Genomic DNA, 13,887 nt, shown 5'->3' with positions numbered 1-13,887 from the left:
TTCAACGCATCCTCCACAATATTGACATTTAATATTCTCTAATATCTTTATACTCCAAATTAACTTTAAAACTCTAAAATATCCCACTTACCCTAGTTTTGGGATGGTGCCCCAAAACCCCAAACTGAAAATCTGCTCCGCCCAAGTTGCAGAGAATCTTCTTAGGAACCTCGTGGTGGTTCTAGATCGTTGATTCAGACTACGATCAGAGTGAAATCGTTGAGAGAAAGGAGAGAGAGCCGTGGGTTTACGAGAGAGAGAGAGAGAGAGAGAGAGAGAGAGAGAGAGAGAGAGAGAGAGAGAGAGGGTTTTTGTTTTGTTAAATAAAATGAAGCTCGCGAGTTCCCTTATAACGCCCACTGCAGAGAAAACCATCGACGTTTTTCTGCACTTTTCACAAAATCGTCAATGGTTTGGGCTTTAACCCGCCCCTTTTTACTGTTTTACCTATTACCGAGCTGTGGTAAAAATAAAATCGTAGACAGTTTTCTGCGGCCCTCACGAAACTGTCGACGATTTGGGCTTCCCAAATTGAATTTTTTTTCATTTTTCTTATTTTTCGTATTATTATATTTTTCAGGTCTCTACAATGCCACCTTAGAAAAGAAAAAGATTTTGAAGGTTGTGAAAATCATTTTCTTACAAAGAAAAGCTAAAAATTACTTTGACATGATTTTCAAACCCACTAGTGAAAGGATAATTCAAAGAAACCCTTAAGAGTTAAAAGAAATAAATCTTTCAAAAAGGGTTCATCTTTTAAATATCGTAGTCAATTTCATGCCTCATCAAGTAGAAATAGGTTTAGTAAGCAAAATCCTTCACATAAAATCAAAACCTGCCTGTTTGGTGAAAAGAAAAAGGGCACACTAGGTAGACTTGTTCATTTAAAGGTGCCAGAGGCATGGACAATGAAATGACGTGGGTAATCATGAAGGCTAATCCCATAGGACAAGAGGAAGGATGGGTTCAAATAGGAATTAAATGATTATTAAACTCTTCCTTAGAGCATAGGATTAGCTATAGGGGGTAGTGATGACTGTAAGCTTGGGAAGTGGTTCAGAACTAAAATGTCAAAACTTGGTATATGCATTCACCATACTATTTTGTATACTAAGAACATCAAAAAATCAAGCCAATACGAAAATTCAAGTAAAATATCTAATCTGAACTTAATGCATATACATCGTCGTAATTGTTTAAATTTGAAATTATTGGCTAAAGCATGCAAACTTTGAACTGAAAAGGGATGACTTAATCCTTACTTGAGTAGATGTTAGTTTCCACATTATTCATATCTTTCCTTCAGAATGTTCAAAATAAAGGTTAAGGGCTTAAATAGTTATAATATCTAGAACCTTTCATTTATGAGATGAATAACATAAAATTCAATAATAATATCTCAAAAGCATGTTAAAGTAAAATCCACTTCCAAATGGACAAAGGTAATTTCACTTGGTAAATAATTCTAAATGCACTAAATATGAAAACCTAAAGTTAAGCACACTCTGTCCATTGCATAAGACTGAGTTTTAGGAAATGTATCATATATTAAGTATCATCTTATCCTAAACTCTTCTAGAAAGCCTTAAATGCTTGATAAAATTTTTAGTCATCACTCTAGGCTCAAGCACTAATGATCATAGATTCGTAATATTTCGAGTGCTTATTATAGGACATCCTTCCGTAATCAAAATTGGAGATATCCACCAAGGGATTCAAGTTTGTCATCTAGTCATATTAAAATATTCCATTTATGCTTAAAATGCAAAACTCTCTTATTTTGGTTCACCTTTCCTCCATAGGAACTCTTTACCAAATCACGATCATATCTGGTAAAGATTCATCCTTTCATTGGTTCATATCCTTGCTCTAAATTGTGATCGTATCTAAAAAGGATACTTTCCAATCTTAAAAGAGCTATGTTCAAGAAATTTGTATACTCCATAATGCTCTTTGCCAAAATTAGTTAGGAAATTCTCTCTAACTTGCTTATCCTGTATAATATCCTTGAATATTCTTCTGAACTTAATAGAAGTTTAATCTTTAAGAGTATTTATGCAAACTATTGTCATAAATTAAATTTATGACTGAGACAATTTTTTTTTTTTTTAATATTAGAGGGTTGGGAAGGTCTAGAGGCAGGTTAAAGAAGCTGATCAATAAGTTTAATGTTGGTTTGTTTGCTATTTTAGAACCTTTCACGGCTGAGGAGCAGATGGTAATGTTGGGTAATTTTATGAATTATCACAATTTTATATCTAATGAAAATTAGGGCTGTAAATTGTGGCTATTTTGGAAGGATATGAATGCCTTTGAGGTGATTTCAATCACGACTCAGATGATCGCAGGTGGTTCTTCAGGAACGGCCAAAGGATTTTGGTGAGTTTTGTCTATGCCAAATGTTCTTATGTTGAAAGAAGGGAATTATGGCAGCAACTGGAGGTGTACCAATCAGATTTTCCTTAGTTGGTCCTGGGTGATTTTAATGTTATTCGAAGAGATGCGAAAAGAATTGGTGGAAATCCAAGACCACTCTTACTTATAATGGAGTTTAATGACTGTTTACATCATTGTGGTCTCTTTGATTTATCAAACACGGGCTCTCGTATGTCATGGTGCAATAGCCATGAAGAGGTGGCTCGTAGTTGGGCTAAGCTTGATCGAGTTCTTTTAACAATGCTTTTTCCAACCTATATGGTTAGGTTAAATTCAAATATTTGAGTCAAAATTCCTCAGATCATAGTCCTATGGTGGTGTATACGAATACGTCATTCTCTTTATATGGCCTTACCCCATTTCAGTTCCTTAATATGTGGAGCTCGCATGATTTGTTTTTGTCGTGCATTAAAGATGCCTGGATCAGGAATGACTCGGCCTCAGGTCTTTTGAAACTTGCTATTCGTCTTAAGAGAACTAAAGTTGCGTTACGTGCATGGAATAAAAATGTCTTTAGGAGAGTGGGAGAAAACCTACAAGCTCTTGAGGAAAGGATGAAATCTCTATAAAATCAGCTGCAATTAGGTTTTTCTAAGGAGGTTGAAGCTGATTACTTGACTATTAAGTTGGAGATTCAGGTATGGGAGAATAGGGAAGCATCTCGCCTAGGACAAATTGCGAAAAAAAAAAATGGTTCATTAAGGGGGATCAAAACTCTAAATTCTTCCATCCAGTTATCAATTAGGGGTAGAATAAGGGTCGTATAAACCGTATGGTTCTGCATGACGAGAGGATTTTGGATGGTGTGGAAGGAATACACAATGAAGTTGCTATCTTTTTCCAGAATTTTCACTCAGAGGCTTTAGTGGTTGAACCTTGTGATCTCTCTGAGTTAATTCAAAGGCAGATTTCAGATGCTGATAATAATTTTCTCTGCACCGATCCGATGGAAGAAGAAGTTAAAAGGGTGGTGTTCTCTATTCCCAAAGAAAGCGGTTCGGGACTAGATCAGTTGGCTCTGAATTTTATATTTCCTGCTGGGACATTGTTAAAAAAATGTCTTTGATGCGGCAAAGAATTTTTTTCAGGGCACTCCTCTTTCCCAGTTCTTTTCCTTTTCGTTTATTATTTTAATTCCGAAGGTGGAAAATCCTTCTAGCTTTGATAAATTCTAGCCTATTAGTTTATGCTCTGTGGCTTACAAATTTTTTTCCAAGATTATTGTTTTTAGGCTAATTGAGATTGTTAATAAGTTGGTCTCATATGAGCAAGGTGCTTTTATTCTCGGGCATAGTATTTTCGAGAATATTACACTTGCACAGGAAATGGCTCATTCTTTGCACAAAAAAATGGCTGGCGGCAATGTGATAGTAAAATTGGATATGGCTAAGGCTTATGACAAAGTGAATTGGAATTTTCTTCTAGAGGTTCTTAAGACTTTTGACTTCTCTAAGAGGTTTTCTAAGCTTATAAAAAATTGTGTGGAGTCCCCGTGGCTTTCCGTTATGATGAACGGAACTTTTAAAGGGGTTTTTCAATCAACTAGAGGCTTAAGGCAAGGGGATCCACTTTCTCCTTATTTATTCATCATAATGGAGGAGGTTTTGACAAGGTTTCTTAGGAAAACTATGAGATAGGTCGTATTGGACAATTTAATCATCCAATTGGGGCACCTTTGGTTTAGTATTTGTTTTATGCGGATGTTACCTTTACCGTGATCCCAAGAGGGGGGAGTGAATTGGTATTTTTAAAATTTAACCCCTAGGTATTCCTCCTAACAGAAGTATGTTCACAACCCTATGGTCAATCTAGTGCAAGTAATATAAATATATCAGAAATTAAAATAAAGCAGTTTAATCAATCACACAAGCACTAGAAAGCAGTAAAGAGAGGGTGACACGTAGATATGTTATCGAGGTTCGGCTAATTGCCTACGTCCCCGCCTTGGCTAACTAGAACAAGGATTACCACTATAACTTGCTCACTTAACCGGGTGGAGCGGCATCTATACAAACTAGGTCAATTAACACAGGGCTAACCTCAACCTTTACACCAATCCTTATCGGAGTGGATTACCGCCCCCTCAGGCGACGCCTAGAATCACTCAGATATACAATCAAATGGTACAATATAAAAGTACTTCCATGTAAAGTATATTTGTACCCAAATGTGCTCAATCACATACACCACAGATGATTTAAAATGTAAGCTTAGTGTGGTCTAGATAGTTCAACTCTCAAAGGTATTTTCTATCAGTGTAATGCGTACATGAGAGTGTCAACAAGCAATCTTTGTACTTCAATATCTTCTCAATTAAGATGCTCAAACAATGATCTCATACAAGTTTCAAATATTTCAAATAGAAGAGTGTGTTAATCACTTCAACTAGTGTATATGCTTGGTTTGCAAAAGCTAAGCAATCTTTGTATTCAGAAAATGATATAAACTTGAATAAATATTGCCATAAAGATTAGTATATCAAACACAAATATCTTTCCACAAAAATGTCAATATGAATACCACAAGATATTTGAGTAAGTTTGAAAATATTTTTGCAAGCCAAAAACAAATACAAACTTCCTAAGATATTGCAATGAGAATGTAACACTCGGAAGTTCAACACAAGTCTTCTTAGGGTAGGCTTATTAGAAAAGCCTCCTAAGAATACTTAGGTTATGCTCTTGTAAAAATTGATTCAAGCATTCACAAAATGAGAAAGCAAACCTCTAAATAAAAATACTCAATATACTTACAAATGATATAAAGAAGTGAAAAAGGTAAGTTTGAGTGGATTTGGAAAGAATTTAAGCAGTAGGAAATACTTTGCTTGAGAGAGAAATTTGGATTTTTTGTTTTTGCTAATCAACTTTCTAATTTTCCCAAATGAAGGGGTATATATAGACACCCCATGATTTTTGACTGTTGGGGACCTATTAGGAATTATTGAAAAAGTTTAATGACATTTTAAACATTTTAACCCTGTTTAAAAGTATTGACTGCGGTAAAAAATAAGGGTAAACGCTAAGGTCTTTCTATGATCACTTTTAGTTTGTAATTGGTTTGAACTTACATAATAAATCATGCATGTGTTGTGTGTGCTTATTATAAACCAAATATCCTAATTACAATTACAGATCAATTTTACCACTGAATATATATTACAACTGAAAAACATGAACTGGTCTTCAAGCCTTAAGCTTTCACGTGCCATCAATGTATCTGCTAATATAGACCTGCACATGAACTATATATTCATTAAATACATGAGTATTTGTCATCATTAAAACTGGGCATAACCTATAAGGTCAACATTCTTCCCCTTTTTGATTATGACAAATATGACAAGAAAAAAATGGGGTTAAGACAAATAGGGCTCCCCCTCACAATATGCACCCAATTTATTTTTAAACAAACCCATTATTTTTGCCCCTTTCCATCTCCCCCTTTTGGCAACAGCAAAAAGGGCCATTTGGAGTTAAAATCCTACGCAATGGGTGATTATTACATTTATATAAGAATAATTTTGGAAAGAATTTCTGAAAATTTCGGCAGAGTGCCGTTTGTAAATTGGACTTTCCAAAATAAATCCTGTATAAGATGTAATCTGTTTGAGTTTATATTTCTTAACAATTTATCCACAACTACTCAAACAATTCAGTATGGTCCAATTAAGCAAATAAAAAGCCAAGACGATCATGAATTGGACAAGTTGTGCATCACAGATGATAATCAATATAAGTATGCAATATAAATATGAATTGTGCACACAATCAATCAATCACCTTTCACAAAGTCTTAAAGCAAGAAGATAAGTTAATCATTAGTATCAGTTGCTAAGACTTGGAAAGTTCCCATGAGAGACCTCCCCCTAAATTTATGCAAGTTATGAGACATTTAAGTTTAGGAAGCTTCTTTACTATGCATTAAGCCTAACTCACGTCTAATTTGTATGAATCTATCCTCGGGTAGTGGTTTGGTGAATATATCGGCCCACTGTTCATTAGTGCATACAAACTCAAGAGCTACATCTCCTTTTTGCAGATGATCACGAAGGAAATGATATCTAATCTCAATATGTTTAGTTCGTGAATGTGAAATAGAATTTTTAGAGATGTTGATTGCACTAGTATTATCACATTTAATAGGTATAGTTTCATAGTGCAATCCAAAATCCACAAGTTGTTGTTTTATATAAAGAGTTTGGGCACAACAACTTCCAGCCACAATGTATTCAACTTCGGCTGTGGATAAGGCAACTGAGTTTTGTTTCTTGGAGAACTAAGAGACAAGAGATTGTCCTAAGTAATGACAAGTGCCGCTAGTGCTTTTTCTATCAACCTTACTATCGGTAAAGTCAGCATCAGTGTAACTAACAATCTCAAAGGTAGTATGCTTAGGGTACCACAAGCCTAACTCTATAGTCCCAACTAGATACCTAAGGATTCGTTTGACAACTTTTAAATGAGATTCCTTAGGGGCAGCCTGAAACCTAGGACACATACACACACTAAACATAATGTCAGGCCTACTAGCAGTGAGATATAGGAGACTCTCAATCATGTCATGATACAATTTTACGTCAATAGGGATTCCTTGCTCATCTTTATCAAGCTTAATGGAAGAGGTCATAGGTGTACCAAGAATTTTGCAATCTTCCATACTAAATTTCTTTAGTAAGTCCTTGATATATTTAGATTGGCAAATGAAAGTTCCATGATTAGCTTGCTTAATTTGTAGCCCTTAGAAGAAACTAAGTTCTTGCTTAATTTGTAGCCCTTAGAAGAAACTAAGTTCACCCATCATGCTTATTTCAAATTCACTTTGCATGCATTCGACAAACTCATTACACAACTCATCATTAGTTGCCCCAAAAATGATATTGTCCACATAAATCTGAACAAGGAGCCTATCATCATTTTTGAACTTAATGAAAAGTGTAGTGTCGATCTTGTCATGGGTAAACCCATTTTCTAGTAGAAAACCACTAAGCCTCTCATACCAAGCTCTAGGAGCTTGTTTCAATCCATACAAGGCTTTAGATAACCGGTAAACATGATTAGGATATTTATGATTTTTAAAATCGGGTGGTTGTTCTACGTATACCTTTTCATAATGTAGCCATTTAGAAAAGTGCTTTTAACATCCATTTGAAACAATTTAAAATTTTTAAAAGCGGCAAAGGCAAGTAGCATACGAATGGCTTCTAATCTAGCAACAGGAGCATATGTTTCATCAAAGTCAATTCCTTCCTGTTGGTTATACCCTTGGGCAACTAGTCTAACTTTATTCCTAGTTACTACCCCATTCTCATCTTTCTTGTTTCTATATACCCATTTAGTTCCAATGATGGTGTGCTCTTTAGGCCTAAGAACTAAGGTCCACACTTTGCTTCTTTCAAATTGGTTAAGTTCTTCTTGCATGGACATCACCCAAGATTCATCCTTTATGACTTCTTTAATATTTTTAGGTTCTTCTTGGGATAAGAAAGTGGAATGATTCACTATATTTCTCAAGGAGGATCTTGTGGCTACACCACGGGATGGTTCGCCTATGATTTGATCTATAGGATGACTTCTAATGTATTTCCAATCTCTAGGCAACTCCCGATTTCCATTTTCATTATCTTCAAGTGATTTTTCATTTGCTTCTTGATTTTCACTTGCATTGTTTTCAATAGACATTTTCTCTAAGAATTTTCTAATATCAATATCATCTTCATCATCTTTATTAGAAAATGGATTAGACTCATCAAACACAACATGAATAGATTCAATGACAGTTAAAGTTCTTTTATTGCAAACCTTATATGCTTTGCTATTTAATGCATAACCTAGGAAAATACCTTCATCAGATTTTGAGTCAAACTTTCCTAGATGTTCATTATCTCTAAGCACAAAGCATTTACAACCAAACATATGAAAATAGGAAATATTAGGTTTATGGTTGTTCCACAATTCATAAGGGGTTTTATTAATTGATGGTTTAATTAACACCCTATTCATAACATAACATACAGTATTAATAGCCTCAGCCCAAAAATATTTAGGTAAGTTATGCTCATTCAATATAGTTCTACCCATTTCTTGTAGTGACCTATTCTTTCTTTCTACTACACCATTTTGCTACGGTGTCCTAGGTGCAGAGAAGTTATGTGATATGTCCTATAAGTCACAATATTTTTCTATGCTTTCATTTTTGAATTCCGTGCCTCTATCACTTCTTATGTGAGTGATTTTATATCCTTTTTCATTCTGAATTCTCCTGCAAAGTTTGATGAATTGTTCACATAATTCATTTTTATGTGCAAGAAACAACACCCACGTGAATCTAGAAAAGTCATCCATAATTACAAAAGCATAAGATTTACCATCAAGACTTTGCATAGAATTAGGCCCAAATAGATCAAGGTGAAGCATTTCCATGGGTCTAGTAGTAGATATGAATTTATTTTTCTTAAAACTAGATTTTGTTTGCTTACCCATTTGACATGCATCACATATTTTATCCTTTACAAAAGACATCTTAGGCAAGCCTTTAACTAGCTCTTTTTTAACAAGTTTAGACAGTAAATCCATGCTAGCATGTCCCAAACGCCTATGTCATAACCAACTAGCTTCATTCATAGCAGAAAAATATGTCACTTGTTGTGAAGCTAGATTATCAAGAGAGGTAATATAAACATTTTCATGTCTATCAGCAGTAAAAAACACTTTGTGATTTGTTTTATTTTCTACTATGCATTTGGCATTTTCAAAAGATACTTTATATCCTATGTCACACAACTGGCTTATGCTAAGTAGATTATGTTTCAGTCCATCAACCAGCAAAACATTATCAATAGTAAGAGAAGAATCCGTACCAACCTTACCTACCCCGATGATACGTACTTTGGCATTGTCCCCAAATGTTACGTAGCCTCCATCCTTGGGAACAATTGATATGAATTTGCCCTTGTCGCCGGTCATGTGCCGTAAGCACCCACTATCCAAGTACCATCTGTCCTTGGAGGAGGACGATCTTAGACATACCTACAAAATGAGCTAAATAACTTATGCTGGTCCTCAAATTTTGTTGGGTCCACGGGGGTTAGTAGCAGGATCTCCCTTAACTACCCATACCTTCCTAATTCTAGCATGCTTATTTCTAAGTGGACAATCGAATTGAATGTGACCAATCTATTTGCATTTAAAACATTTCAATCTACACTTAGGTTCTTTAGGAGGAATATGAGATTTTGACTCACGTGTAAAATGTCTTAAGTAAAGATTAGGTCGTCTAACATTTTTAATAGCATTAAAACCAAAACCCTCTTTACTTAAGGAGTTTCTTTGGGCACCAAGTAATTTTTAAAAATTTTCTTTGCCCTTGGTGTACTTAAAAATAATTTTGGAGCTATCCTCCAATTTCCTTTCAAACTTAGCAATAGTAGTATCCTTTTCTTTTAAAATAGTGGCATGAGAGGTTTTTGTCATATTAAATAATTTTGACCAATTTTCATATTTCTTTTTCAAATTATTATTCTCTTTGGTCATTTTGCCTAGCAATTTTGAAACATGAATATATTCAAATTGTAATTCTCTAAATGTAGGCATGCTGTCAGAATCACAATCATCAGATGAATAATAAGAAGATGATGAACAAGAAGACAATACCTTATCCTCATGTGCCATCAAGCATAGATTAGCGACCTCCGTGTCACTATAATCTGAATCTGAGTCGCTATTACTGAATTAGTCCCATGAGGTCCCAACCTTCATGACTTTCTTCTTTTTTTTAGCCTCCTTTTTCAGCAGTGGGCAGTTAGGTTTGATGTGCCCCACCTTGTAGCAGTTATAGCACGTAGGAGCATTTGATTTTTCTTTTCTTTTGCTGGACTCTCCCTTCTCATTAGTAGAGTCTTTATACTTTTTAAATGGCTTCCTGTTCTTCCTGAAAAATCTGCTAAACTTTCTAGTTAGCATGACCATTTCATCATCAATGTCTGACTCACTGCACTCACTCGATGTGTTATTAGCTGCTTTCAGTGTAGTCACTTTCTTAGCCCTATTATGCTCATTAAGTCTTTCATTTATGGACAATTCATACGTTATCAAGGACCCTATCAATTCATCTAAGCTCATGGCCTTAAGGTCTCTACCCTCAGCAATGGTCGTAACCTTGGCTTCCCAAACAAGAGGTAAGCCTCTAAGGATCTTTCTAATCATCTCATATATGGGATAGGTCTTTCCTAATGCATGCAGTGAGTTTATGATGTGTGTGAATCTAGTGTACATGCTCTAAATGGACTCACCTACATTCATCCTAAAGGCCTCATACTCACTGGTCAACATATCTATCCTACTGTCTTTCACGTCTCTAGTACCCTCATATGTGACCTTTAACTTATCTCATGTTTCTTTTGTAGTAGAGCATGTCATAATCCTGTTAAATTCATTTATATCAAGACTACAGTATAAAATATTCATGGCAATGGCATTAAGACTAACAACTTTCATATCATTATCATCATATTCATCCTCAGTCCCCTAGTTGCACCCTCAATTTTCATAGGGACATAGTTTCCCTTAGAGACAATCCTCCACACCTTCTAGTCGGTATTCTAAACATAGATGCGCATCCTCTGTTTCTAGAAGGTGTAATTAACACCACTGAAAACAGGAGGTCATGTGGACGATGGTCCCTCAAGGAAAGGGGTCACGGAGCTATGAGCCATATTTGATCTTTTTGCAAAATAACAGCTAGTCTATGCTACGTGGCTCTGATACCAATTGTTACCTTTACCGTGATCCTAAGAGGGCACGTAAATTGGTATTTTTAAAATTTAACCCCTAGGTATTCCTCCTAATAGCAGTATGTTCACAACCCTATGGTCAATCTAGTGCAAATAATATAAATATATTAGAAATTAAAATAAAGCAGTTTAATTAATCACACAAGCACCAGAAAGCAGTAAAGAGAGGGTGAAACGCAGATATGTTATCGCGGTTCGGCCAACTGCCTACATCCCCGCCTTGGCTAACTAGCATAAGGATTACCACTATAACTTGCTCACTTAACCAGGTGGAGCAGCACCTATACAAACCAGGTCAATTAGCACAGGACTGACCTCAACCTTTACACCAATCCTTACCGGACTAGATTATCGCTCCCTCAGGCTACGCCTGGAATCACTCAAATATACAATCAAATGGTACAATATAAAAGTGCTTCCACGTAAAGAAGATTCGTACCCAAATGAGTTCAATCATATACACCACAGATGATTTAAAATGTAAGCTTAGTGTGGTCTAGATAGTTCAACTCTCAAAGGTATTTTCTATCAATGTAATGCGTACGTGAGAAAGTCAACAAGCAATATTTGTATTTCAATATGTTCTCAATCAAGATGCTCAAACAAAGATATCATGCAAGTTTTAAATATTTCAAATAGAAGAGTGTGTCAATCACTTCAACTAGTGTATATGCTTGGTTTGCAAAAGCTAAGCAATCTTTGTATTCAGAAAATGATATAAACTTGAATAAATATTGCCACAAAGATTAGAATATCAAACACAAATATCTTTCCACAAAAATGTCAATATGAATACCACAAGATATTTGAGTGAGTTTGAAAATATTTTTGCAAGCCAAAAACAAATGCAAACTTCCTATGATATTGTAATGAGAATGCAACACTCGGAAGTTCAACACAAGTCTTCTTAGGGCAGGCTTATTAGAAAAGCTTCCTAAGAATACTTATGTTATGCTCTTGTAAAAATCAATTCAAGCACTCACAAAATGAGAGAGCAAACCTCTAAATAAAAACACTCAATACACTTACAAATGATACAAAGAAGTGAAGAAGGTAAGTTTGAGTGGATTTGGAAAAAATATAAGCAGTAGGAAATACTTTGCTTGAGAGATGTCACGCCCTGAACCCGCAGGTGGGTCCCAGGTGTGAATTTAAGTAATCTAACTTGTCTCTGTATCAATTTAAACATACATGATACAATACATAAAGGGGTTCGACCCCGTGGGGTAAACGGATGCCCACATATACACACACAATCATCCATACTTATCCATAATACGCAGCGGAATACGGTCTTTTATACAATAACAGTATCATACCAGAGTCTACACTAGCTAGGATATACATTCCCATAATACAAATATACCCCAGGTGTCAACAAAAACCATCCCAACAACCTGGATACCAAAACTCGTACCTAAAAGGTACTAGCAGTAGCTACGACACCCCTTGCTTCCCGATGCAAGGATGCTACTTACCGCTACCTGAAGGCCCTGAAAAATATTGTACGTACATTCAGGGTGAGACACCTCTCAGTAAGGAAGAAAATAGTTTATATTAGTGTGTGGCATACTAGTGTCATTTTACATACTTCATAACACTATACATACGATATAGTTTGAAACAATTCGTACAGTTTCATACAATTCCATACAGTTCCAGTATTTTCAGAAAATCATTCCAGTTCATATGATACCCAACATACATACATACATACATACGTACATACGGTCAGTGTCGTCACACTAGTTCGCAACTACACCAGGTCACCTCGTCTCACAGCGATTACATTGCTATATACGCAACTACGCTGCGACGATCAAGGTCCAATGGTGAATCCATTGCATCATACGCAACTACACAAGGTCACCTAGCCTAACAGCGATTACATTGTCATATGCAACTACGAAGATCTACGACTCAGGCCCAATAGTGAATCCATTGCTACATACGCAACTACACGAGGTCACCTAGTCTCACCATGATTACATTGCCATATACACAACTAAGGTGCGACGATCAAGGCCCAACGGTGGATCCGTTGCATCATACGCAACTACACAAGGTCACCTAGTCTCATAGCGATTACATTGTCATATGTAACTACGAAGATCTATGACTCACTCGAAAAATGAGCAACTCGAAATCTATCCCAAGTATAGGAGTTCTGTCTTGTAATATTAAGCCTAAGGGCTAGATCGTCTCCTTAAGGAATGGGTTTAATCTCAGATTTTACGTTCTTCCAATCGAAATTAAAAATATACTGAACTCAGTTCAGATTCGGGGTTTTTCAGAATTTTGGAGACTTAAACAAAAACTTAAATTAAAGTCCTAAAACTAGCATGCTTCAATTTAAAGAGTAAGTAGGAATGAAAACTCTAATCTACCTAAGGAAACATCGAAACACGCGCTAATTAAAAATGGTAACATTGATCATGGAATTAGAGCACGTAATGGAAACACAGACAAAATTCAAACACAGATTAAAAGACTAAAACTTTAATACAAACCAAGAACTCGAACCAAAGTTTAACTATCAATTGACTTAAATGAGAATAAAACACAATAAAAACATAAATAAGAGGAACTAAAGGAATGATAAATAAATAAAAGGAGTTACATTAAATCCGTTCAATCTAACAATAACATTAATTAAAAGA

The sequence above is a fragment of the Malania oleifera genome, chromosome 2 (genome assembly GCF_029873635.1).
Source record: "Malania oleifera isolate guangnan ecotype guangnan chromosome 2, ASM2987363v1, whole genome shotgun sequence".
NCBI classification, from domain to species: Eukaryota; Viridiplantae; Streptophyta; class Magnoliopsida; order Santalales; family Ximeniaceae; genus Malania; species Malania oleifera.
The sequence above is the reverse complement of the archived record's forward strand: the minus strand, read 5'-3'. Positions refer to the sequence as shown.